The following is a 24,877-nucleotide window of genomic DNA, read 5'->3' as shown; positions in this document are numbered from 1 at the left end:
GGGAATGTGCAGTCTACTAATAACTAAATTCTTATTTCGTAAAACATGCACCATTGTTCTTCTATCCTATGGTTGGTGCTAAGCATTAGAAGTTCTAAGAGGAACACACTAAGACAGAGTAGTACCCATGTTCTAAGAGGAGTTGATGTCTCCATTAAATACAAATGGGTAAGTCTTAAATAGTTTCCGACACCTTTATCATTCCAAATTTGTTACTGTAACTCTGTACGGATGAAATATCTTTTTCAAAGGTTTAGAATTTAGAATGTCCATTAGGACTTGGAATATGTTTCCAGGGGAAAAAAGTTTAGATGATCATTTATTTATCAATATGATTTTTAATCATAAACAATTATAAGTATATATCAAATGATTTGGAGCATTTCACCAAGACAGACGTTTCTGAAGATTGCAGTTACACATACATCTGGAGTTGGTTTCCTTCTTTCTTGCACCTCAAGTCCTTGATATGACATTTTAGTGCCTTCACTCTAACAATGAAGTGAATTCAAAACATTAAATCTCCAATGTCACAAAACACGCATGTTCAAACAAGGCTGAAAACAAAGAATAGGGAAAATTACACGATTTTTTGCCCTTCGATACAAGATTCAGTCACCTGCACATCAATCCATAAAACAAATAAAACCCCCTAAAAACCTAAAAAGCAACATGTGGGTGTTGCATTTCAGCCATGTGCAGGAAGGTCATCTGTGAATGTTCTTGTGCAGATAGTAATGCAAAGCACCGTTACAATCCCACCTATTCTAGATGACATATTTTGATGAGAATGGTACTAAGTGATTCCTTATAATCTGAACAGAGAGTACACTGTGGATTTACTCCACAATTTTCACGAACACAAAGCCTTGCCCACTGTGAGGGCTTACCCCTCTTAGGATCTAAAGGTAAAAACCCACACTCTATAATAACTGCAGAGATTATAAGGAATCCACCAAAAAATAAATATTTACTTTCTGTTATACGGTTGCTAGCAAATTATTGTTTAACCCATCACTGCTGCCTATGAGGCAAAATAATTCAATGTGATGAGAAAATCTTGACATGAAGTAATTACAGTGCCCAACACACTGGTCCCAGTTCTTTTCAACAATCACCTGGATTTCATTCATACTCGTTCGAAATACACCAATTCCACTTGCCACCCTGCAGCCACATTAGATCCACGTGGAAGTAAAATCACAGTGAACACCAATATGAACAAACTTCCCACAACTGATAGCAAAGGACAACTATTAAAAAAGGTAAAAACTTATGTTGCTATGAGGTTAAGTGGTTTACATACTTTCTGTTGATTTCTTAGTTTCCCTTATTTTCATCATCACACTCACCCCGATTACTACAGCCCCCTTACTGTCATTACCTATCATCGTTGCAAAACAAAAAGGAATGTTCCAAATAATGTTTCCATTTTTACCAGAACCATGCATCATTTGTGTTGCACCTTAACATTTTTTTTTTCATACTATTCGCCATTTCCCGCGATAGTGAGGTAGCGTTAAGAACAGAGGACTGGGCCTTTGAGGGAATATCCTCACCTGGCCCCATTCTCTGTTCCTTCTTTTGGAGAAAAAAAAACAAAAAACAAAACGAAGGGAGGATTTCCAGCCCCCCCGCTCCCTTTCCTTTTAGTTGCCTTCTACGACATGCAGGGAATACGTGGGAAGTATTCTTTCTCCCCTAACTTATATATATATATATATATATATATATATATATATATATATATATATATATATATATATATATATATATATAACAAAAGTAAAAGTCAACGAAAAAGATATTTACATAAATTACACCACACTTGCTGGCCGACCTATACACCTAAATTGACGTCGGTGACTTGCCGCGACATGCTACCTGAAATGGCAGTGACAGAAAACGTGTACTTATCCTTCAAACTGTTCTTATGAATAACTTCTATAATTTAAGCACTCTTCCTCCCACATTCCCCCTCATTCATATCATCTTTTATTCAAAGTGACCCATATCCTGTGTGCTGTACATTGTAGGATACGAATCGTTGTTCCCGAATCTAGTTCCATAAAGAAAAGACACGCACACATCATGGACCTTTGTCTAGCTAGTCGTCTCATACAACAACTGTTTCTCAGCTACTCAAGGGTTGACGCTTAATGTGCCCGTTTCTCCCTTTCTACAACTAAAATGTTAAATCTAAATCTTAGGCTTTTTTTTTTTTTTTCCCGAACCCAAATGTCTGTCTTCCTTCAAGAAGCACTTCTTTCATTTGATGATGAACATAGGAAAGCTTTGTATATTTTTGAATCAGGTCCAACTGAAACATGGGCAGTGATGATGCTGTTTAATATCACTACTACTACTAACAATAATGATAATAATGAACAAATTATCAACTGCAACCAAATGATATAAAATGTACGAACTATACAGTAAGTATAGGCCAAGAAAAAGGGTGTCTAAACAAGCAATAAGATAGACTCCAATTTTTCTTCTTTAACATATGATTAATAAATTGTTTAGACTTATATAAGGTCACACTTTTCAGATTACTGGCGGCGTAGGTGTTTTGATGCAGTATGTAATAAAGTGACAAGATTTCCTTGAGCTAAAAGTGGGAAATCTCCTCAACAATAAAAGGAAAAAAAAAATGATCTCGCTTACATCTAACATCAGTATAACTCATACAGCATCTAACATCAGTATAACTCATACAGCATCTAACATCAGTATAACTCATACAGCATCTAACATCAGTATAAACTCATACAGGTTGTAAAGGTAACATCGACCAACCTCACACTGTACCCTACTGACCATTTCATTACCGTAGCTTTCACTGGGAATTATCTTCTTCAAGACAGTGGAGTGGCTATCTGAATAACGAAAACTTTCCCACAGGTTTGCTTGACATTATTCTCATTACTAGCAAAAGCCTTGAGGTTTCGCATACTAGGTGGTGATTTTTCACCCCCTAGAGGGCCAAACTTGTTGAATGCGACATGAATTTGAGAGAAAACACGATCAATAGATATAGTTTTGAAGATATATCAACTGAAATATTTCTGACTTGCACTGACTGCCGATATTTTTTTCCCCCTAAAATGGGTGAATGACGATATTTTAGATGCATTACATTCCGACGATACTTTACCATTACTTTTCACATAAAATAATATTTCGATCGTAGGTCACAGACTATAGGTGAAATACAGTTCCTTCAAGACATTTTGTAATCGGGGTGAAAAACGTAAAGAATGTGGGGGAAAAAAAGAAAGTACTCACTTGTGGCGGTAATCCTGGCACATCTTAGCACTGAAGACTCAAAAGCAAAAGGAATATTCTAGAAAGTCAATAATTCAATAGAGAGTTGTCCGTACTGTACTTTTAAAAATATGCAACTAATTTTCACCAAATTATTTGAAATATGTTACCGACAAGATTAAGTTTTAAGATACATAATGTATATCATGATAAGTTTATATCTCGAAAATAGGGAAAAAATATATAAAACAACAACAAAATCGACATTATTCAAAGCATGTTCTAATATAAACCAAATTAATCTTATATTATTGCTTTATGACAGTTTGAAAAGTGCATAACGGTATAGAGAAATGAGCAACAAAATGTACCAAATAAACATCAAAATGGTGACGGTGTGGCTGTTTTTTTTTTTTTTTTTGTCATTGTTAACAAATCATTTTCATAGTTCATATGTACATTCTTCTTAAGAATATCGGAATGAACTTAGGGATTTGAAAATCTATGTAAGAAAATGAAGGGTACTTTATGAGAGAAAAACTTGGACACAATATTCCTATTCTTACCTTAATCAGCAGAGATATATTCATCTCAAAATCATATCGTATCTTTTGACATTAACGACTACTTTCATTAAGGCAGCACATGGTTTATATATACAGCTGTAATTTTATTAAAGGTGTTTATCTTGCGTTCTCTAAAATCTTTAAGAGGACAGCGGGACAAATCAGCTCAAAAAGCAGGTCTGTCTCGCCGAAGAGTCAAGTATATATATATGTTACCTTCCTCCCCCACACATGCAACCACCTTTCAGGTAATCACTTTACAAAATTTCCAGGTAATCACATGATATTCAGGCACTGGATTATATTTTCAAGGAATATACTGCACGTACGACAGTTATCATCACTGCAGAACGATATTTTCACCATATTGTTCACGAAATACAATACACTGCGGTCATTTCCCTTTTTTCTTACCAAAACTGCTCATACCCACAACATTTTTCTGGGGTTCATTCTCACCTCCCAAAAAATTCTGTTTCAGATAATAAATTATTAATCATTTTTGTAGATGAAAGTCATATGAATAAAGCTGTAAGCGACAATATTCAGCGCTGGAAAAGCTAACATTCTCAAGACACAACAGATCCCTGACTTAAAGAGATTTGCATCACCACATCCTGACCCGGTCACGCCAGTCCACCAGCACTGACATCTTTATATACGTATATAATTTTGTATCACCTGAAATGTAACAATGTCAACAAGTTACACGATTTGATTTCCCCTTATCCAGAAAATAAATCACTTGCATTATGTTTTTCCCAATTATTTTTTTCTTTGCAATATTCTCGCTGCGGACCACTCCCTACTGCTTTTATGGCCACAATAACATTAACTTTTGTTTCATTAACATTATCGTCCACCTCCAGTTGGTCGCATCTTCTAGAAAATGTGCTAAGGTTAATCAATTTGATTTCAGTTATTCTGTCATTCATAAAAGTTCTACAGATTAATATGAGCACACATCAATCTACATTTCAGGGAGTACAGTAGGAATTTTTCTTCGCCGGTCAGCAATTAGCCTGAATAGATTAGGTGCCTTGTTTTACACACATACAAAAAAAAAAAAAAAAATCCAACAAATGTTAATAGATTCACTTATTACAATGTATCGTGACCGATAAAGAAACTAATTCAGGCTCCGCCGGATTTGACTCTTAAATGAGACTCAGTTATACGTTGGGAGAAAAAGGAGGTATCATAACAGCCAATCCTCGAGTAACCAGTCTACTGGCAGAAACTATAGGAAGCAGCATACTCGCAGAAAATTCAAAGAACAGTGATCAATGTATTATCTACAGTGAAGGGTGAAAAGAGACGATGCTAGGAGAATTGATGAGGCGGGAAGCTTTTGATTTGAGCTTAGTTAATTAATAGAGAAGGTAAGGATTTACTCACGTATCTTTTTGAGAATTAAAACCCAGTGTTTATTTTGGTTCACATTTCATCACTGATTTCATGCCAAAGACCCATGAAATATACACAACTACGATATCACCCATACCAACCCCTACCATGATTACCCTTATCACTTCCCCTATTGCTTTCCTACACTGCTACCCATGTCCTGATTTGGATTGGAGTTCAAGCCGCCCTGTGCTCTAATCTCCATCCACTGCAATGAGATAATGGATAGACTGTAGCTGCAAGAGTTGCCTGATTCCGTTTTCATGAAAATAACCTCTCTCTGCATCAGCATTTGGTTAACTAGTAGACATGACACCTGCTAGGCGCATTCTGAAAAGATCAGAAATTGGCTTGATCTCTCATTATCTAATTCATAAGATTTAATAACTCTGCAATTTATTATTTTTGCGGCGTGGCACTATGGCAGAGTTCAAATTCTTCCTGCTCGTCATCCGGACGTTGTATGTATCCCTGATATATGCGGGATACACCTTCCACCAATTCCTATATATGTAATGAGAGGATAGCCAGTTTGGGTGACAAAGGACACATCTGGCATATTCAGTACACAACAGATTAATGTTTGCCGATGTTCTGCATGCCTATGGAATCCATCCATAGTCGCTCAAATGACCTCTCTGATATACAGTATAAGATAAACGTTGACATGGAAAATTAAACCAAAAATCTTCTGTGATACCGAATAAGCAATGTGAAGCCGATTTTAAAACTTCTGAATACGACTGTATACTGAAAGCAGGAATTCCAGGTTATATTTCTCGTTTTTTTCATGTTATATTTCGTTTTTTTCACGTTACATTTCTCGTTTTTTTTTTTCTTTGACCACATCATGAATGATATATTCTCATTCCTCTTTGTCGCAAGATTATCGGTTGAGGGGAAATGAACCCACTACCCCTCCGCTGGTGCCTGAGGAAGCAAGCCCTGTTCCTGTGCCGCGGCCTTCACAGCCAGTTGATCTCATGTCAGTATTGTGATCGTGTCACCCACGGCTCCATTCATCATTTACAATCAAGATTATCGACCTTCTGTGTCATCTGGTCCACGCCTTGGATCGTGTGGTGGTAAATAAAGAGATGCAACTGAACCAGCAGTTATGATGGCTTCCCTTGGACACGTCTTAACGGCTAATGTAAAAAAAGAAGAGACTAGTCCCAATGTGGGATGGTGGGTTGCCCTGCGGGACTGAAAGCTGCCTCACTGTCATTAGGGCAGGGGTGGTGTAAGCCACTGAATCATTAGGGCCCCAGGAATAATGCGACTCAGTTAAGCAAGACACGGTCGCAGTGTCGGCCCGGCTTGTGTTACCACAGTGCGTCCCGCCTTAGCCGTGTAACCCCTCGTAACGCTGCTCTCTCTCAAATTTCACGCAACGTTCTCTTGGGGATATAGTTAGTTATTCATTTAATCTATATTCCTTAGACTTTCTATATTCGATCTTATCTATTAATAAGTGCTAATAGCTACTGTTATTAGAAATGAGTAGCGTCATTTTCCAGTGAAACTACACAAATGTACTGGATGGTCTCTGGCGGCGTCCTGAAGTTTATCTTTGGTCAATAGGTAAAGCGTGCGTCAACTACCTCTAACACTGAGCCGAGCAACCTACTGGCATCAGACGACCTCAAGAGCCCCTCAACATGTCTCGGCAATGCGACTCTTTGCTCATCACTCCTGTCTCCAGCAGACGACCCGTGGATGCTTCACCATCGGCCCTTTCCTTCAGCAGCGGTCTCAAATTACTGTGGTTTAAGCCTCCCCGAGAGACATCGCCAACGTCCGTCGTCTGCACAAGTTTCTGTGGGATCTCGGCTGAGCCTCTACCCTTGCAGTGCAAATACCGACCCAGCAACCGATGCGCACCACCTAAACTCCAGAATCACAATAAACTGCGTCCATCTTGGTGGACTGGCAGCAAAAACCACGGGATCTCGACACCTCCTCCTTCCTTCTGCTGCATAACCTCGGGTTCCTAGCGTACCACCTCTCCTGCAGCTGCACCACGAGACTCGGACAACGACGTACGTAGTTCTCCACGAGACACTTGCCTCAAAACACCTGGTTCTGCACCAGTGCCATGGAACTCCCGCCTCGCCTGTCTTTACATCTGCACCGTATCTCACCGCATTTCCTAAATGTGCACCATGAGCAACAGTTCACACTGAACTACATTACATATTTACATAAAGAAGCACTGTCTATCACCCACGTGTCCTGACCCCTCATCTCAGTCTAATTACAATCACGAAAGAGATCATACATTCAAGAATGCCTGCTAAAGTTTGTTATCCGGTTAGAGAAAACTGGCAGGAGTTGCGTCTGCAGATATAAACAGAGGGCCACAGCCACTGTCATAGCTGTCACCAGCTGGTGTGAGTTACGTTGGCAGATGTCAACACAAGAGTACAGATACTGTCACAGTGGGCACCAGCTGGCGTGAGTTACGTCAGCAGAGCGTGACTGGTGTGTACTATGTTCTAATGCAGGAGAAACGGAGGAGGTGCGTATATGTGTCGTGTGGTTCTGGGAGAGAGGGACAAGAACGTCTTAACACAGACGATTCAGATGGAGAGGAGCAGCGCCAACAGTATCTCTTTCTTCTCGAGGGCTTGCGAGGGGAAATGGACCCAGGTGGAGGGAATCATAAGGCGGAGTTTCCCTGTGAATGGCCATGTTGGTTGATAGCGACAATGAATGGTGTCAGGCGATATGCCTGGGTCACTGTCGGCCGAACTGAGGGAGGGACCACTAGGGGACAGGGCGTAGGGAAGTATAGGGAGAGGAAGGTTCTGGGGTGTAGGGATGAGGAGAGAGGATGTCGAGTGCTGGGTGTAAGAAGAGAGTAGGGAGAGCGTGGGACGCAAGGAAGAGGAGATGGAGATGGTAGAGGGACAGATCACAGGAGTCTTGATGGTACACATACATACCTACGAGTACCTACGACGATTCTATGCTAGCGGATAGTAACATTCTTAGTTCCTCATTCCTAAAGATAAAGATATAAAGACACGAGAGAAAAGCAGTAAACACTCCATTCCTTCCGTCACAACAGCCGACGGGAAAGTAGCCACAAGGGAGCACCATCTTGTTCGAAGATTCAACAGGAAATTGTAACTAGAAATAATACACAAGCAGGTGCTTGATCGGACATTCGTGCGAGGAATTTCAAATCCTATGAGAAACAAAATGAAGAATTTTAGGTTGACAAGATTTCAATTATGGTGTTCCATCCGGACCTGACGTAGTTACTGATAATACAAATTACTAAATTAATGGTCCTGTTGTAATTCTGGGGTGCGTCCGGTCCCTGCCCTTACAACATCTGTTGTTAGTATATTCCGATATTCTACAACTCTCCATCTAAAATGAATAAATACCGGTGCTATTATTCTTCCTCCTTCTGATGATGGATTAAAGGACATGCCCAACCCGTAATTCATACTTCTTTCTTCATCCCGGGAGATATGGGGTAAACCACCTCCCCGCGTATCTCCTGCCTGTTGCAGATGGTGACGAAGAGGGGTGGAGCGGGGCGATACGGGTCCTCCCATCTTGTATTATGGTTCACTTGTGTAGTTGCTCACCCGTCCAAAGTACCACATTTCATACTGATTGACCCATCTATGGCTGTACTCCTTGGCAGCATCTTCATTTGGGTGTCTTCAGCGTTTCGTATACACTGTCTTTCAGGGTCCCGAGACTCCAATTCCTCTGTTGTGCTGGTTTCTTCAGCCCCAGGATAAACCCTGGCAGTCACATTTAGTTTACCCATCTTCATTGCTCTCTGGCATTTCTCGTTTCTCCACAGAACGTCCTCTAGGTTCTTCACTTTGTCCTCATAAGCTTAAACTTACTAAACTTTGGGTGCTAGCGAGTGTCAGGCTCTCCAGCTTTTCCCCTAGACAAAAACTCCAAAAATCAATGTCTTTATTTTCCAGCTCATTTTCCCTTTTCTTCCCTCAGTCTGATATCATGATGGTCGTGTGTCCTGGGTGGAACCTGATAAAGGCCTTTGCCTAGCTTGGTGTGATGAACAGTTCTAATATACCCTACGTTGGTTTATGGTCCCCTATTTGCCTGGATTATGTAGGGCTAAAAGTCTTACTTCGTTCTTCTAGCTGCCTAAGAATACCCATTAGATAGCACGTTGTAGGCCACAAGAATTGCAGACTTCTCTCTGCTGACTGTACGCTGAGACACACATACTGCGAATTCAATCTGATTTGTCTCTGTCGTGCGAGTGCAGGTTGACCCATAAACTGCCGGCTGGTCTGTGCCTCAAGCCTGTGTCGACACAAGCCACAGACTGGTGGATCTGTTTACCATTGTCTACGAGTACTTAGCGAGCGATCAGCCTGAGCAAGAGCTTCAAAGTCTTGGTTAGTATGTGTGGTGTGGAGGATGTTTGTGTGGTGCGGAGGATGTTTGTGAATGGTGTCAGGTTCCGTTGGCAGTGTTTGTGGAGTCAACAGGCCAACCTATCACTCTGTCTACGGTGTCTTCCCACTTGCGCTGTGCAACATATACGGCCAGCATTCACAGTTACGCTCTCCTTAGTTTAGATCTCCTGCACATCTCTTGCCTTGTGCACCAAGCCTATCCACTGCACCAAGAGGAACATGTTTCTGCTGCTGCTCACGGCTGCTGCACTGGGTTATGACACCCACTGCTTATGTTACTGCTCATGGCTGCTGTACTAGTGTATGACAACTAGTGTCCTTGTTGCTGGTCATGGCTGCTGTACTGGGCTATAGCAATCAGTGTTCACGACACATGGCTATAGCTACAGTGTCGTTGCTCCCAGCACCAGAGTACGTAAGGTGTAAAGCACTGGCAACAAAGACCCGGGGGCACACGCACCGGACCCTCCTTGGTTAACTGTTACCATCTGATATTACTCAGATGAGAAGTGAGTATCCACCGTCTCATTTTACATGTTATTTCCGTTGCTGAGAGAGAGAGAGAGAGAGAGAGAGAGAGAGAGAGAGAGAGAGAGAGAGAGAGAGAGAGAGAGAGAGAGAGAGAGAGATTAATACAAAGACAGTGAACGTGGAAGTTAGGGAAACTTGAGAGAACTGGTATAGAGGCAGGAAGGGTGGTAGAGGGGTACCTGTCAGATGGTATGGAGAGGCAGAGAGAGGCTGGGGAGTAAGGGCATGTGGGAGAGTGGTATATACAAAGAGGCTGGGAGGATGGGAGTGAGAGGACATGGGAGAGCGGTAAAGAAAGTCAGGGGCAGGGAGTACATGGCAAGGTGAGACAAAAGAAAACCTGGTGAATATAACTGAGGACAGTAATGTTATCCTAAGTTCGTAATCTACACAGATGAAGAAGGGACAGCAATACTGACGGCTCTTCTCACTCACCACTCCCTCCCCTCCGGTATATCAGCCGGCAAGAGTATAACTAAAGACGGAGCAACATACGGTATGGAGAGATTATACTGACCAGAAGATTTTCTTGGAGAGCGTCAATGGAAATGTATTCTAATTCAGAGTCGGATAAGGTGCGAGAGGTTCAAATACGTGCACAGAATACTGCCATTCCTGAACAGGTTTCTCTAGTATCATTAACGTGTTTGTCTAGCCGTGATGTAAGGGTACTGAGAAACTTTACCGATAAACTTTGTTTAATGGTGACTGATAGGTGCAAAAAAAGTCCGTGGTCATCTTGGGTAAAAGAAAAGGAGAAAAAGAATGCAGATATTAATCAGGGCTGTTTACACACCTGACTTAAAACAGAAATTTATATAGGAAGAGGGAAAAAAGAAGAGGAAAATTCTACTACGCAGCCGTTCGAGGGAAGAAGGAGGTATACATAACGGTCAATCCTCGAGTGGCTGCCTGGTCTCCATACAAAAACTGTGGGAAGCAGCAGTCAGATGCGTGCTTCCACCCCAAGCTTAGGTGATAGGGGACATACGTAGTCTTAGGTGGTAGGGACATATTTTCTCTGGTTAACGTACTCTAAGTTTGAATACAAAACAATCTGGCCTCAATGATTTCCTGATAACAGTGACTAGTAAAAGTTTCTGTGGATGTTACTTACGCTGTCACAGTGGTAGGTTGAGCTTTTGTTAGCACGAGGTCGTTCTGTTCTCGTGGATGATATATATATTGCGAGCACATATTTCCCATTCCAGCAATGTAAATGATACCTGAGCTTTAAAGTGAGTACGAACCAAGGGTTTTATAAATTCATCGCTGAGGAAAGTCTCCTAAACCGTTCACATTCGGGCAGCAACAATATGTGCAGTCAAGAATCACCCCGGCGTAACCGTGGCAACACTCCGCTGGTGGGGAAAGCTCTACGCCTGCACATGTTTTCTTTCACACAACTCAGTCACAGACGAGTTCCATGCGGCTGGTCACAACCCAAACACGTACACCATCTCATAACAACAGTTCGTATGCACGTGGCATTTACGCTGTATTTTTAGTATTCGTGAAAGGCCAATTGAAACTGTCTGCCTAGTATAAAGCAGTGATGTCATGCAACGGGCCGAGGAAGAGTTTGCTGGAATGTTATTGGTTCCTTCTCGATGACGTCACAGCAGTACAATGGGCGGGGCTAAGGTGCCGTATGTGTCGTGTCGGGCTCGTGGAAAATGTACGATGATTTGTAGGAGACAAATTATTCACCTTTGACACTACTGGCTCTCTGGGACTAATAATACTAAGCGTTAAAATGTCAAGTCTTCAGGGTCGTTTTTAATGAATGAATGGTAGCCCTGTAGTAAACATGGACTTCAAGAGAGGCTGCTGTCATTTTCCGCTAGTATTGATCATTTGTCAGAGATATACAATTATGAAAAATGGATGAGGGATTTGACATTTCTCATGAAACTGTGAATTTATTAGATTTCATAATTGCTAAAAATTATATAGGAAGTTGTGAATGGTGAACGGTGAACGCCCGGAAACTGCACGCACAAATTTACTATTTGGTATCTCTCAGACTGGGTGTTGTTGCTCCAAGCCCCAGTTCACATGACGGCAGTGTGAGAGGAAGGTTGTGTGTTGGGTGCTGGCTGTATTTTGTGCGTTTACACGTTTCCTCGTCTTGTTTTCTTACAAACGGTGATGTTGAGTACAGTGAAAATTTAGCATATTGTGTGTCTGTGTTACGACACCAGTCCAGCGACAATATGTAAATTTACAGTGTGAAAGTCTGAAACTTGCAAGCCTGATCGAATTTCATTCTGTTAACAGAGATAGTCCATTCCACTAGTATTAAGTTTTATTAATACATGCTCGCTTGAGTGATATGTAGAGTACATGGGCCCATAGTACGCTCAGCGGTGTGGGCAATCGTATTTCAAGTTCAGTGTTCTCATTTATGGTGTGCGGAGAAATGAAAGATGTTATTACTGATGTAAACGAAAGAAGAATTTCCCGAAAGGATCCAGTGTGCAGCATGAACTGACAAGAAGGCAGAAGCATCTCACATCACCATGGATACCGTCAGACACTCGCCACGACGTAAACAGTAAGTCCAACCTCAATCTTATGTGACACTTTCAGCTCTCAAGGATGCATGAATTATATATCATTCGGCATTTGATTGTAACTGCTTGTACTTTTGTATTCTTAGGTGTTTACCTTAAAGGTACGATGGTCATGGAGATGGGCTGGGGTGATTGGTTGTGATGTATGGATAACACGTGTTGGGCGCGCGAGAGGGCGGCCTCGCCCACCCTTGGCACGTGTTGACAACCTGAACCCTTGAGAACCGTCGTGGCGTTTCCAGTTTTCTTGGTGGTCCCCAGTCGTTATTTTCATTACAGTGTTAGAATGATTATTTTAAGCCTATCGTTGAACAAATGTGATTACTTAACTATCACATATTGATGTGGTTAAACCGATTTCCATAGTTTGAACAGGAGCTTTGTGTTATTAGTATTTCTGAACTATTTAAATGTGAAATGAACAAGAAATTGTCAACCCATATTGTAGAATTAATGTTTTTTATATCTGAAATATCTTTTTCACATGGTAGCTGTTATTGTCATTTCAAAATATAGCTGCAGGAGCTTTGTGAATATTCACTTGTCGGTTTACAATCATTCCAGGATCTTTTGGTGTTAACATTCCTGGACTTGGCACACCGCTCAGCCTACGAGGGACATTACGTTCAAACAATATATTACCCGGAGCTGGTTCGATGTTGTTTCCTTGTGCAGTAAAACAATAGTAGAATTACTTTCAGATAGACGGAGTAGCAATTCGTGAGCTCATTTTGTTACAGATGTGTACACTATCTTGCTTGTTTGAATAACGCACGTACAGGATAAACACAAACCACAGTCAAATAACTGCAACTCTGATGAGTTTGCGTAGAAGGAAAAGCACTTGTAGTTTTTTCTTCTTCTTTTTTACACTTTCCGAGGTCAGCACAAGCTGTTACATGATGCTTACATAACTCGAGGATGAGAGTCCCATTTGCGCATTTTGTTGCATTCCAAACAGCTCGTGTTTACTCCTAACCATTATTTTCATGTCTCAATGTATACATTCAATATGTTCAAAACGTTTATTTTTTTTTGTTGTGGGAAAACAAAGAGACGACGACGCTCCTCCAGATGCTAATACCCTTATAAATAGAATTGCTGTGTGATAACATTTCCTTGCGAGTCCGACGAAGCTGCAGCCGGAAGACGTCTAAAGATCCTTTTCAGCCCATGTTGACGCGAAGGCGTTGAACTTTTGGCAAAGACTGTAATCACTGAATTGTATTTACTCTTTGGAACGCAAACGGGAGAGGTATATTATTCATGCTTAGAAAATCATTGAAGCCGTGACCTCAAACCCACACTCAGAAATTATTTACTCTTGGTTCGACATATCATGAATGAAAGACTTAAACATTACTCCGAAGTTCAGAAGGTGCGACAAATATAAAATGGGGAAATCTCTTGAAATATCTGGGACCCAAGACTGTTCAACACACAGCCTACGGATATCAGGAACACTATAGGGTGCACGCTTGAGAAATTAAGGAAGGTTGTGGATAAGTACTTACAAGGTGTACGTACCAGACCAGCCAGGCTACATTGGTCTGATCGCACCGCGGCTTCCACCACCACCCTGGTCGACTAAGGTCTCAGCTCAGTAGGTTGGCTTACACCAGGTATACGCCTGATATACCCAACAAGATTTAGGGTACAACACAATTCTGGAATGACCCTTCCAACCTTTTAGTAGCATCATATGAGAGAGAGAGAGAGAGAGAGAGAGAGAGAGAGAGAGAGAGAGAGAGAGAGAGAGAGAGAGAGAGTGTCTATGTGTTTAATTAATTAACGGAATATTTTAGGAGTACCCTGGGGAGACCACTGCGCTTCTAAAACAACAGAACAGCCTCCTCCAAGGTGTATCTAACCAGCCAGGTTGTTCAAGTAATTATTTTACACGAGCAACGTCACATAGCCTGATGTACCAGGTCCTCACTAAGAAAGCCTGGTGGACCAGGTCCTCACTAAGAAAGCCTGGTGGACTAGGTCCTCAGCAGGGGAGCCTGGTGGACTAGGTCCTCAGCAGAGGAGCCTGGTGGACTAGGTCCTCAGCAGGGGAGCCTGGTGGACTAGGTCCTCAGCAGGGGAGCCTGGTGGACTAGGTCCTCAGCAGGGGAGCCTGGTGGACTAGGTCCTCAGCAGGGGAGCCTGGTGGACTAGGTCCTCAGCAGGGGAGCCTGGTGGGCCAGGACCCCACCAGGTTGGCCCGGTCATGGACCGAGTTGTGGGCATAGAAGGAACGAATCGGTTAACGTTACAATATGTGGAACGTTATCATTCTGCTTCGTTTAGCTTAGGGTTAGGGTAGCAAAAAACACATCTCATTTGAGAACGTTACGATATGGAAACCTGAACGTCATGGGTAGTTTAGATGACGATAGATTAGTCTGGGCACGAGTGGGTTAGATTAGGCAAAAAAAAAAAAAAAAATCAATTAATATGACAATAATCTTAGGTAATCCTCGGCTATAGAAATCCCCTGAACTTAAGTGAGGTGTACATAGGAAGGTAAGACGCTTACACATTTACCCATTGGCTGGCCCGAGGCGAGCTAGAGCCTGGGACGATCTCTAGACCCGAATGTTAACACTAATTTTCTAGTTGCTGTTGTGGCACTCTTATTTTCCAGTATATATATGAAGGTTTTCCATGTAATATGTAAAGCGAGGGCGTAACACCTTGTAGTTCATGAAATATTAATTACCGAGATATGGAGATGAATTTACTTTCAATGATCCCAAGAGTCCATAGGTATATACGAATTTCACTACTTCTGGTCTGATATATCGGAAGACTGATATGCCTGATTTGTCACACTTTGGCAGTGTCAGATGACTGCTCTGATTATCCATATGTGGACTCTTGAGAATAAATAAATATATATATATATATATATATATATATATATATATATATATATATATATATTTTTCTTTCTTCTTTCGTACTATTCGCCATTTCCCGCATTAGCGAGGTAGCGTTAAGAACAGAGGACTGGGCCTTAGAGGGAATATCCTCACCTGGCCCCCTTCTCTGTTCCTTCTTTTGGAAAATTAAAAAAAAAAAAAGAGAGAGAGAGGGGAGATTTCCGGCCACCCGCTCCCTCCCCTTTTAGTCGCCTTCAACGACATGCAGGGAATACGTGGGAAGTATTCTTCCTCCCCTATCCCCTGGGATAATATATATGTGTGTGTGTATATATAGGGGACAAAGAATACTTCCCACGTATTCCCTGCGTGTCGTAAAAGGCGACTAAAAGGGGAGGGAGCGGGGGGGCTGGAAATCCTCCCCTCTCGTTTTTTTTTTTTTTTTTAATTTTCCAAAAGAAGGAACAGAGAATTGGGCCAGGTGAGGGTATTCCCTCAAAGGCCCAGTCCTCTGTTCTTAACGCTACCTCGCTAATGCGGGAAATGGCGAACAGTTTGAAAGAAAAGAATATATATATATATATATATATATATATATATATATATATATATATATATATATATATATATATATACTTTTGATTTATACTTCGTTGTCCATCCACTGGCCCGCGGCAGTGGACACAAGTAGTCTTAAATTCTCTCAGGTAAATATGAGGTATCAGAATGGTTAGCAGCACGGCTCAAATGCAGCCATGTCGGGGGAAGGGGAAGGCTACAGTAGGTACGGTGTATGATGTACGATACTTACCAGGCTGTCTTGAAGGTTTACACCCTTGTAAGATAACCAAACTTTCAGGGTGGTCCAACCACAGGCACCCCCTATGGAGAGAGAGAGAGAGAGAGAGAGAGAGACGGTGGATGTTCGGTGTCTGACTTATATACAAGCTGCCATAAGAGGTTTTACGATAAATAAACTTGAAGATTGTGATCATCAGAAGCGTCGAAATATAATCTAATACTGTACTTATGACTGGTGTGACTAGTGTGTGACTGCGAGGTGTTCTTTGATTTTGTCGAATCCTTTTTGACTTACTGCAGTGATGGTACAAGACTGCACATTCATTATCAAGGACAAAAGCTGAAGAATACTGGGCTTTTACATGGAGACCAATTTCTTTTCGTTACAAAGTAGAGGAACAACTAAGTTGTATTGAAAGTTCTTGTCCGTGTATTACAAGCTTTCGACTTCGGTGCTAAGCGATATTAAAACACACTATAAGCCAAGTATATGACGCACGGATAGAGTAATCCCCGACTGACTTTTCATAGAGAACTTGAAAAGTAAATTCAAGTGCAAATTTAAAAGGTAGTACTCCACTTTTTGGCCTGCTTATTATCATCATTATTATTTGTATTATTCTCAGTGAGACATTTACTCGGGCGAAACATGATCCGATCAAAGGCCATCTTGGGTGAAAAGAATAAAGAAAAACGAATGTAGACACTGTACCTAACGCTTGCTAACATTAATATCCGGAGTTGCTATATTATACTTTAACCACGACCGCTATAAAGCAGGAGAAATGACGCCAAGGAGAATCATCGTAGGCGAAACAAAGTTCGGTAGAATATGAAATGAAGAGAAGAGAATGTGTATGTACATCACTGTGAAATATAAACAAGTGAAGATGGTTGGGACATCTTGAGAGAATGGACGAAGGAAGAATTCCAAAAAAAATTGCACTTCACCATGTGGGGGTATGGACTGGGAGAAGAGCAGCAGGCAGACGGAGAGAATGCAAGAAATATGAACGAAATGAAGAACCGCAAAACTGGGTAGACTCCGAGAATATGGAGTGTTTTTCAAGATTGCGGAAGCCGTGCTGCTCACCGACAGGGTGGAAACTTATCTGAAGGCAGAGGTAAGGTATCTTCATTTACGTCGCCTCTGAGGTCATGTTGAGGCACACCAAAGTAGAAGGGCCTGGAAGGTGTACCCTTCGTTCCGGGGTTGGGTAAGGTTGATGGGGTTTGACTATTTCAACTCGACACTTTTCCAGGACTTGAAGGATGACGAGGATGCGAGTTCTCCAGAGACCTGGCTGGACCTACAGTAATTATAGAGTTGATCTTTTGTGTCATCAGAACTGACATTTGTGTGAATCTCGGATGTATTTTGCTTTTGTATGGGGAAGTCGATAAATCCAACGATAAAATGAATTAAGATGAAATAATTTCAGGCGGAAAAAATAACGATTTTTAATTATAAAGTCTCCATTAGGTTGGTTATTAAAACATGTGTATCAAGTTTTTTTTTCTAAACGTAGTTTGTAAGTGATGCCGAATGTGATATGATAAAAGGTAATCTCAGTATCAAAACAATTATTACGTTTGGTATGATTTCGTTTTTAAACTACAGGCATGAATCATACCGGCATTGTTTTGCACTGTTTCATCTTAATGTTCTTACGTCGACGACTCCAGCACAAGACAAAAGTTCTGGTCCTGGCCAGGCCTTGAATGAAGGATGGAGAGTGGCCAAAGAAACAAGAGAGAAAAAGAATGAAAGAGGGCGAATGATCTAAGAGTTTTTGACATGGAAAACCTGCCTTTTATGTTGGTCCCAACTGGTACTGCACGAGGAGAAACAATGGGATTTAGAGTTCCAAGCTTACGGTGTAAGGAACAGAGATGTGGCAACGGCCCGTCCATGTGCTGCCAGTATTTATAAACACGGTAATCTTGAGAAGCAGTAGCTCGCCGAGAATTCCCTTTCATGTTTACATCAGTCATTTTATCTAACGATGGAATGCCACTGTACAGTACCTTTGGTGTAACCGTGCTATTAATGACCATCTGGATAAATCTAATCCTTCAAAAGTCATATAGGTTTTGTTTTTGATGGCTACTGATAATACTGATACAAAGTTGTAAGTGGTACAGATAGTATTCATACGAAGTATAAGTGCTACATATAGTATTCATACTAAGAAGCAAGTGAAATATATACAAGGAGTCAGTTGTGTTCAAGATTTTGGTTTTTAAAACCGCACACGAGTTGTGTTAGTCTGTACACACTGACCCGGTAATATCGAGGGAGGTAAAATGGAAATGTTCACGAACGTCCCACGGTAGTTTTCGCTGGCTGGCTCGGAAGGTGGAATAAGCTTGTTATCGTTATAATAATATTGATGACTATGTTGCTTCGGTCCATTTCCTTTGCTGGTTTGTTTATGCTTGGTTTGGCCAACTGATGGCTGACTTGTTTTTATTTCTTTCCTTTTGATCTAATGACACATCAGCTCGAGATGCGAGCTCCATTTTACCACTTCCTTCTAACGTAGGTTTTCACCATGTTGGTTATACACTCACGCACCTCACTCTGTCCATCAGATGACAGAAAGCAGTACTCGAGGTGTGGGAGTGGCCGAGGGTGGCCTACCCGGAATATCTGCTCACATTGGTGATGATGACACACAGAGCTACTGTTCTCGTAATCTGCTCCCATGGTTGTGGTGGTCCATAGTCTACAACCATGGTTGGTAGTAAGAACTGTACCCTAAGTGCTACCTCATCGCTAATGCCCGTCTTCAACCGCAGTTTCTGTAGGATATCGGCCATGCCTCTCGCCTCCGCAACAGCCGCCTGTTACCTGCTGCAGAGGTCAGCAAAGAGACTAGACTTGGGTTTGTCATTTTCAGCTGCTGCTGCTTAACTCTGGGACCTTAACATGCCACATCTCTTGTAGCTGCACCGTGGCACCTCTGCATCGTAACACTTCCACCTCCTCCTTCGGCAGGACTCATTTGGTACATCGCCACCGCCCGCCAAGAGAAGCTTGAACCACGAGATGCACGGCCACACCCTTCTGCCGCACAAAACTTAAAGGCAACCGCCCACTAACTCAGGACATCGGCTTGCCTCTTCTCCTGCAGAAGCTTCACGAGACCTGGCAGCCATGCGCCTGCCTTACCTTCTGTACTTACGTTAGCACCACGGAACTCCTGCCAAGCCTTCCTCCAACATATCACTTGAACTTACCTTCGTACCTAAGTTCTGTACCTCATGAAACAACCTCCCGTAGACTGTATGATCAATGTATGTTAACCAATAAATCACTGTGTTGTTATTGTCACTCATGTTTCCATACCCCTCTCATTCCAATACACAGAAAAGACCCCTAAGATAAATAAGGATAATGGAAAGCGTTTAGAGAAGGAGTGGGTGATTGGATGGCTACGTAATGAGAATGGGAGTGTGTGAGGAGGAATTGCCCCGTAGGGGCCTTCAGACCCAGTCCAATTTTTATTCTTATGTTTGTATGTGTCAGAACTGGTGACGCGCTGGAAATGGATCATTACAGGATCATCAGACGCCAATAATTGCCTGAGTGAGTCTTGCTTTATGTAACCCGCCTGAGCAAGTCTTGCTGTGATTGTAACCTGCCTGAGCGAGTGTTGCTGAGCTTGTAACATGCGGCTTGACGCCTCACTGCTGCCACTGCTGCTTCCGGCCGGAAGTTAATTTTGAAGACTTGCAGGAAGCGGCAACAGGTGTGTGTGTGTGTGTGTGTGTGTGAGGAGGGTGCTTTTGGCGGCATCCGTGTGAGGGCAGCCGTGATGGGCGAGGCAGGAGGCTGGTGCCGCCATACCGGTCAACCAATGGCTGCACAAGCTGAGTGGAGGAGCAGGACACGTCTTTGGTGTTCGATTAACAAAAAGATAGTTCTTTAGCAAGATACTGACGGCGAGTTGTCAAGAAAACTTAGAAATAATGCTTAACGCAAGAGCTGGGAGATAAGCTTGGGAAAATGGAAGCATACAGGGAGATGTGGCTTAGAAAAAAATAATGAACGGTCGTACCTGATAAGCTTAGATTAAGAGGAGATTCTGATATAAAAACTCAACTATTTCTGGGTATAGATGAGATGGGTTGAGAAATATATAATTTACAAACAGAAGAGGTAGGGATGAATGAAGATGTGGCTGTAGTTGAGGAAACCGGAATCACTTTTGATAAACCTAGCACAGAGATTCACTATGACCAGGGCTATAGTGAGTATTGTTATATTGGAGATGAAGGATGAGAGGAGACAATGGCTTCACAGTACTGGAGTTCTGCGCTCATGGGTGGCTGTATTGAACGTGCGTGAGTCTGGCAATGTTTTGGCGGTGTCGAGGTATGGAGAGGGAAGGCACGGGCGGTACTGTGCCAACCATCCCCCATCCCTCGCCTAGTCCCTCCATCTCCACTGTGTATGGCTGTGCCTCCTTGTTGGCTGGTCATTCTCAGTGGGTCGGCCCGTTTCATGAGATTTCATGACGTCCCAGAAGACTGCAGGTAGGAACGGAAGGAAGACGTGTAACAAGGTAACCCCTCAGAGTTGTGTAGGTGTGGGATCAATAAGGTTAAGCACGCGAGGCGCTACTGCTGCAGTCTGAGGCCAGCCAGGATCCATCTGGAGGCAGTACCTGCAGTCTGAGGCAAGCCAGGATCCATCTGGAGGCAGTACCTGCAGTCTGAGGCCAGCCATGATCCATCTGGAGGCAGCACTTGCAGTCTGAGGCCAGCCAGGATCCATCTGAAGGCAGCACCTGCAGTCTGAGGCCAGCCAGGATCCATCTGGAGGCAGCACCTGCAGTCTGAGGCAAGCCAGGATCCATCTGGAGGCAGCACCTGCAGTCTGAGGCCAGCCAGGATCCATCTGGAGGCAGCACCTGCAGTCTCAGGTCAGCCAGGATCCATCTAGGGGCAGCACCTACAGTCTGAGGTCAGCTAAAGAAGAGATAAACATGCTGGGGAAGAGGCCAGACTTTAAAGGTACAGATGTAATAAACGAAGTATTCTGCAGTTTAGGGTGGGGGAACACCTGCTGGGTTGATGATGAGGTGATGATGTACGGCCGGGGTGGAGGAAGGCAGGGCAGTAGTGGTCTGCTGATGTGAAGACTGAAAGACAAATCTGAAAGGCATGAGAGTAAACCTAGTCATGGTAAAAGAAGGGGGGGGGGGGGGCTAAATGGCCAGTTTAGAGTGCCAAGGAAGAAATGGAGTGAAGCTGAAAGGAAGATTTAATGGCGAATTCAATGGCTTATGCATATTCATAAAGAAATAAGGATTAAATGACCCGTTTAGTGCAGGAGGGTTAGTGGAATCCTGCATTTAACTTTGTGTTGGGGACTAGCCAAAGTTTGGGCATGAATTAGGAGTTTTTGTTCTAAATTCCTTATTTATAACGATTTTTTTTTGTTTCGACAGCGTCAGGGGGGTGGAAAAGTGAACTTTGCGAAGTTACGATACGCTCTAAAACTGTGCAGGATGTGAAATTCCTAGCATGATAATGACTTGGAAGATGATGATGTTATGGTTCTTAACTTCCGATGCTGAAACTTGCCGATGTTTACAAGAGTATATTGGTTAACTGGTCATCGTCGGCTGTGTGTTCCTATAACACCGTATTTTACCAGTACATGTAAGAAGGGCCATACAGCAATGGTGTCTCTGAGAGGTGTATCACATCCTAGCAATGGAGGGTTAGTTCTGGGACACAGGCGTGCGGCACCACCTGCCTACAATCTCTTGTTTTCTGTCCACTGTAGTGGGTGGCACGGCAGGCAGGCACCGACCAGGTTGGTATATTCACCGGTACTACCCTCCTGGGCATCGGGAGAGTTAGTGGCGGCTGCGCAGTTGTTGTCAGGTTTTACTCCTTTGGCCCAGTTAGCTGTCTTTTCTCTCTGCCCCCCCCCCCCCTTACGTGGACTGCTGGCATTCATTCCACAGGCATATAATCCTCTCCATAAAACTGACAGCACCTAACTCACACAACTCGTTCTTCGTAACTCTAGGTTTTCCTGCAGTGAGGGCTACGCTCCAGCCCTGCCTTCAGGTTTTACCATATCGTCATAAGAACTCGTAAGTCAGGCGTATCGATGCATCACACCCAACACTAGTACTATCAGGGTGACAGAGCAAACGTTCGGTACTATCATCAACATCAGTCGCGTCTCATGTACCTTGTGCTGCCTCCTCCATATGGAACACAATAGTGATCTTACGGAACAGGTTGTGCTAATAAGACGCATTATAACCTTCCTCTTTTATCTGTGGTGTATCGTTGGAAGAAAGAAACGTTGCGCCTGGCTCTGTTTTTTTCCTTTTTCTGGTCTGTCGTGGGAACTCAGGTACAGGTGTACTGACCAGGTGGACGAGTCAGGTCACCGCTGCCTCATCCGTGAAGTCCGTAGTGCGTCCTCGCGTTTGTTGTGGACGCCATGGGAAACGTTTCCAGATGGTTTCGACACATTTAGCGGACATTTCAAGATGATAATGATGTTCAACGAGGAAAAAAAATGTCAAACTTTGGGATGGAGCGAAGACATCATCCTGTGCAGAATACAAGATGGGAACAGGACTGGAGGTCAGAGAGAGGCTTCAGAGTTAGAGGAGTGACGGCGTGGAATGTCCTTACCTGACCTCATCATCTGTGGAGGAAGGAGACAGCCCCTCCAGCCACCATAAATTGTACAGGAGACTGAGGTGTGTGCGACGACATTGGCATATTGGCGAGGCAGGGCAGGGGAGGGTGGGATGCTTGTGAAGGGGAGAGGTGGGCAAGTAGGATGACAGCCATTACACGGGCAGGCAGGCAGTGGATCACCACGTTCATTATCGCAGTAGCTTGCCTCCCTCACCTTCTCCGTCCAGCACCCCAGTGACCCCCACCCATCCTTCCCGGCACTTGCATCAACCACCGTCTATCCCTTCACCAACCCCCAGCGTCACACAAACCTCTATCCTTCTTCCCCAACCCGCCCTCGCTGACCATCTTTCCCCACAACCCATGTTATCCTCATGACCACACACCAGGTGAACTAGCATCACCAGTTCTTGTCACATCCTTAACGTTTTCCCAGCGTCGTCTTAAGAAAGTTCCGAGACTCGGTGCAGATAAATGAGGTTGTTCTTTAGGCTAACACAGCATTTGGGTGGCTGCTCCTCCTGTATTTTCCCCTTCTCTTTTATGTTAAGCGTCTGTGAAGCAGACGGAAGGTGTTATACACGGGAAGGAAAGAGTGTTTGAAGACCTCTTGACCATCGAAGAAGTGTTCAACAACATAACCACTGGTGTGTGGAGGGAGACCCTGAGAAATGGAATATTCTTGTTTTTGATAACATTATCTTGCTTGGGAAGAATATTGGACCGTATAGATTTGTAAGTTATTGTGGGCCGGATAACGAAACTGAGATGACATTTCCCTTTGGCTTTCATGCACGTCTGAAAGCCACTTGTGTAAGCTAAAGCCCAGCTTGAGTGTGGGTAATGCTGAGGAGAAGGATGGCAAGTGATCCTGCTGGAGGTCTGGTCATGGAACTGGATGTACAACTGTAGGGGTTGACCTAAGCATTGCTTATCAAATGCTATGTGTGCTCTTTGTTACTGTTTGAGGATTCAGTATGGGGAGTCCACACGGCCTGTGATGTAAACCCTAGTGGAACACTTTATAGTACTGACGAAGGACCCTTTTAAAAATTCTCCATTGTACAGTCCTCAGTACTGGTTCCTAATGGCTATAGGCAATGTCCCGAACATAATTAGGTCACGAATGTTTAGCATGTTTTTCCTCACTGAGCTTATTACAACTTTTGACCTTAGGGGTAATATTTTGGTCCTCCATGGCCTGTCTTGCCAGCAAAAAACTAATTTTAGATGTAAGTTGAGAACGATGCCTTGTAGGATTTTCCAACAGCAAATTATGATCCACTTCTCCCATCTGCTGTGCAGAGAGTACAACCTCAGTGTTTTCAGTCATTCCCAGGAGTTCAGTTTCTTAACAAACGGGGATATAAATCATCATCGCACATTATCTAGCTCTGCGATTTCGTCCCTCCTGAAAGGTGATGTTAGCACGTAGCGCTATCATGTCTGGGAGAGTGTTGCTAACTTGAAGAGCATCATCAGTTGCTTTCTCTTCCCATGTCTGGAACCCAGTCTAGCGGTGTGTTAGAAGAGGCAACTGTTGCTCTGTTGCGGCCGCTAAAGGTAAGGTCATCAGATATGTTTACTGACGGATCTTTCACACTCTCATTTCGAAATATGATTGGTGGTTTATTCATCTTCCCGTTACTCTGGCGTACCAAATTTTTTGTTTTACAAGCTTAGAGTTATTGATATAACATATAACTGGTTTACTGACCACTGATTGAACATGTGGGGTAAAAACAGTAATGTAGATT

The 24,877-nt window shown here is 43.0% G+C and overlaps 1 protein-coding gene across 1 annotated transcript in view; it reads right to left on the bottom strand.

Annotated features, from left to right (window-relative positions):
- The window catches only part of LOC139760005 (kinesin-2b-like), a 58,381-nt gene that overhangs the window by 23,853 nt on the left and 9,651 nt on the right, over positions 1–24,877 (bottom strand). The gene's annotated exons all lie outside the window — the stretch shown is intronic.

Source organism: Panulirus ornatus, chromosome 34 (assembly GCF_036320965.1).
Source record: "Panulirus ornatus isolate Po-2019 chromosome 34, ASM3632096v1, whole genome shotgun sequence".
Taxonomy (NCBI): domain Eukaryota; kingdom Metazoa; phylum Arthropoda; class Malacostraca; order Decapoda; family Palinuridae; genus Panulirus; species Panulirus ornatus.
The sequence above is the reverse complement of the archived record's forward strand: the minus strand, read 5'-3'. Positions and strand labels throughout refer to the sequence as shown.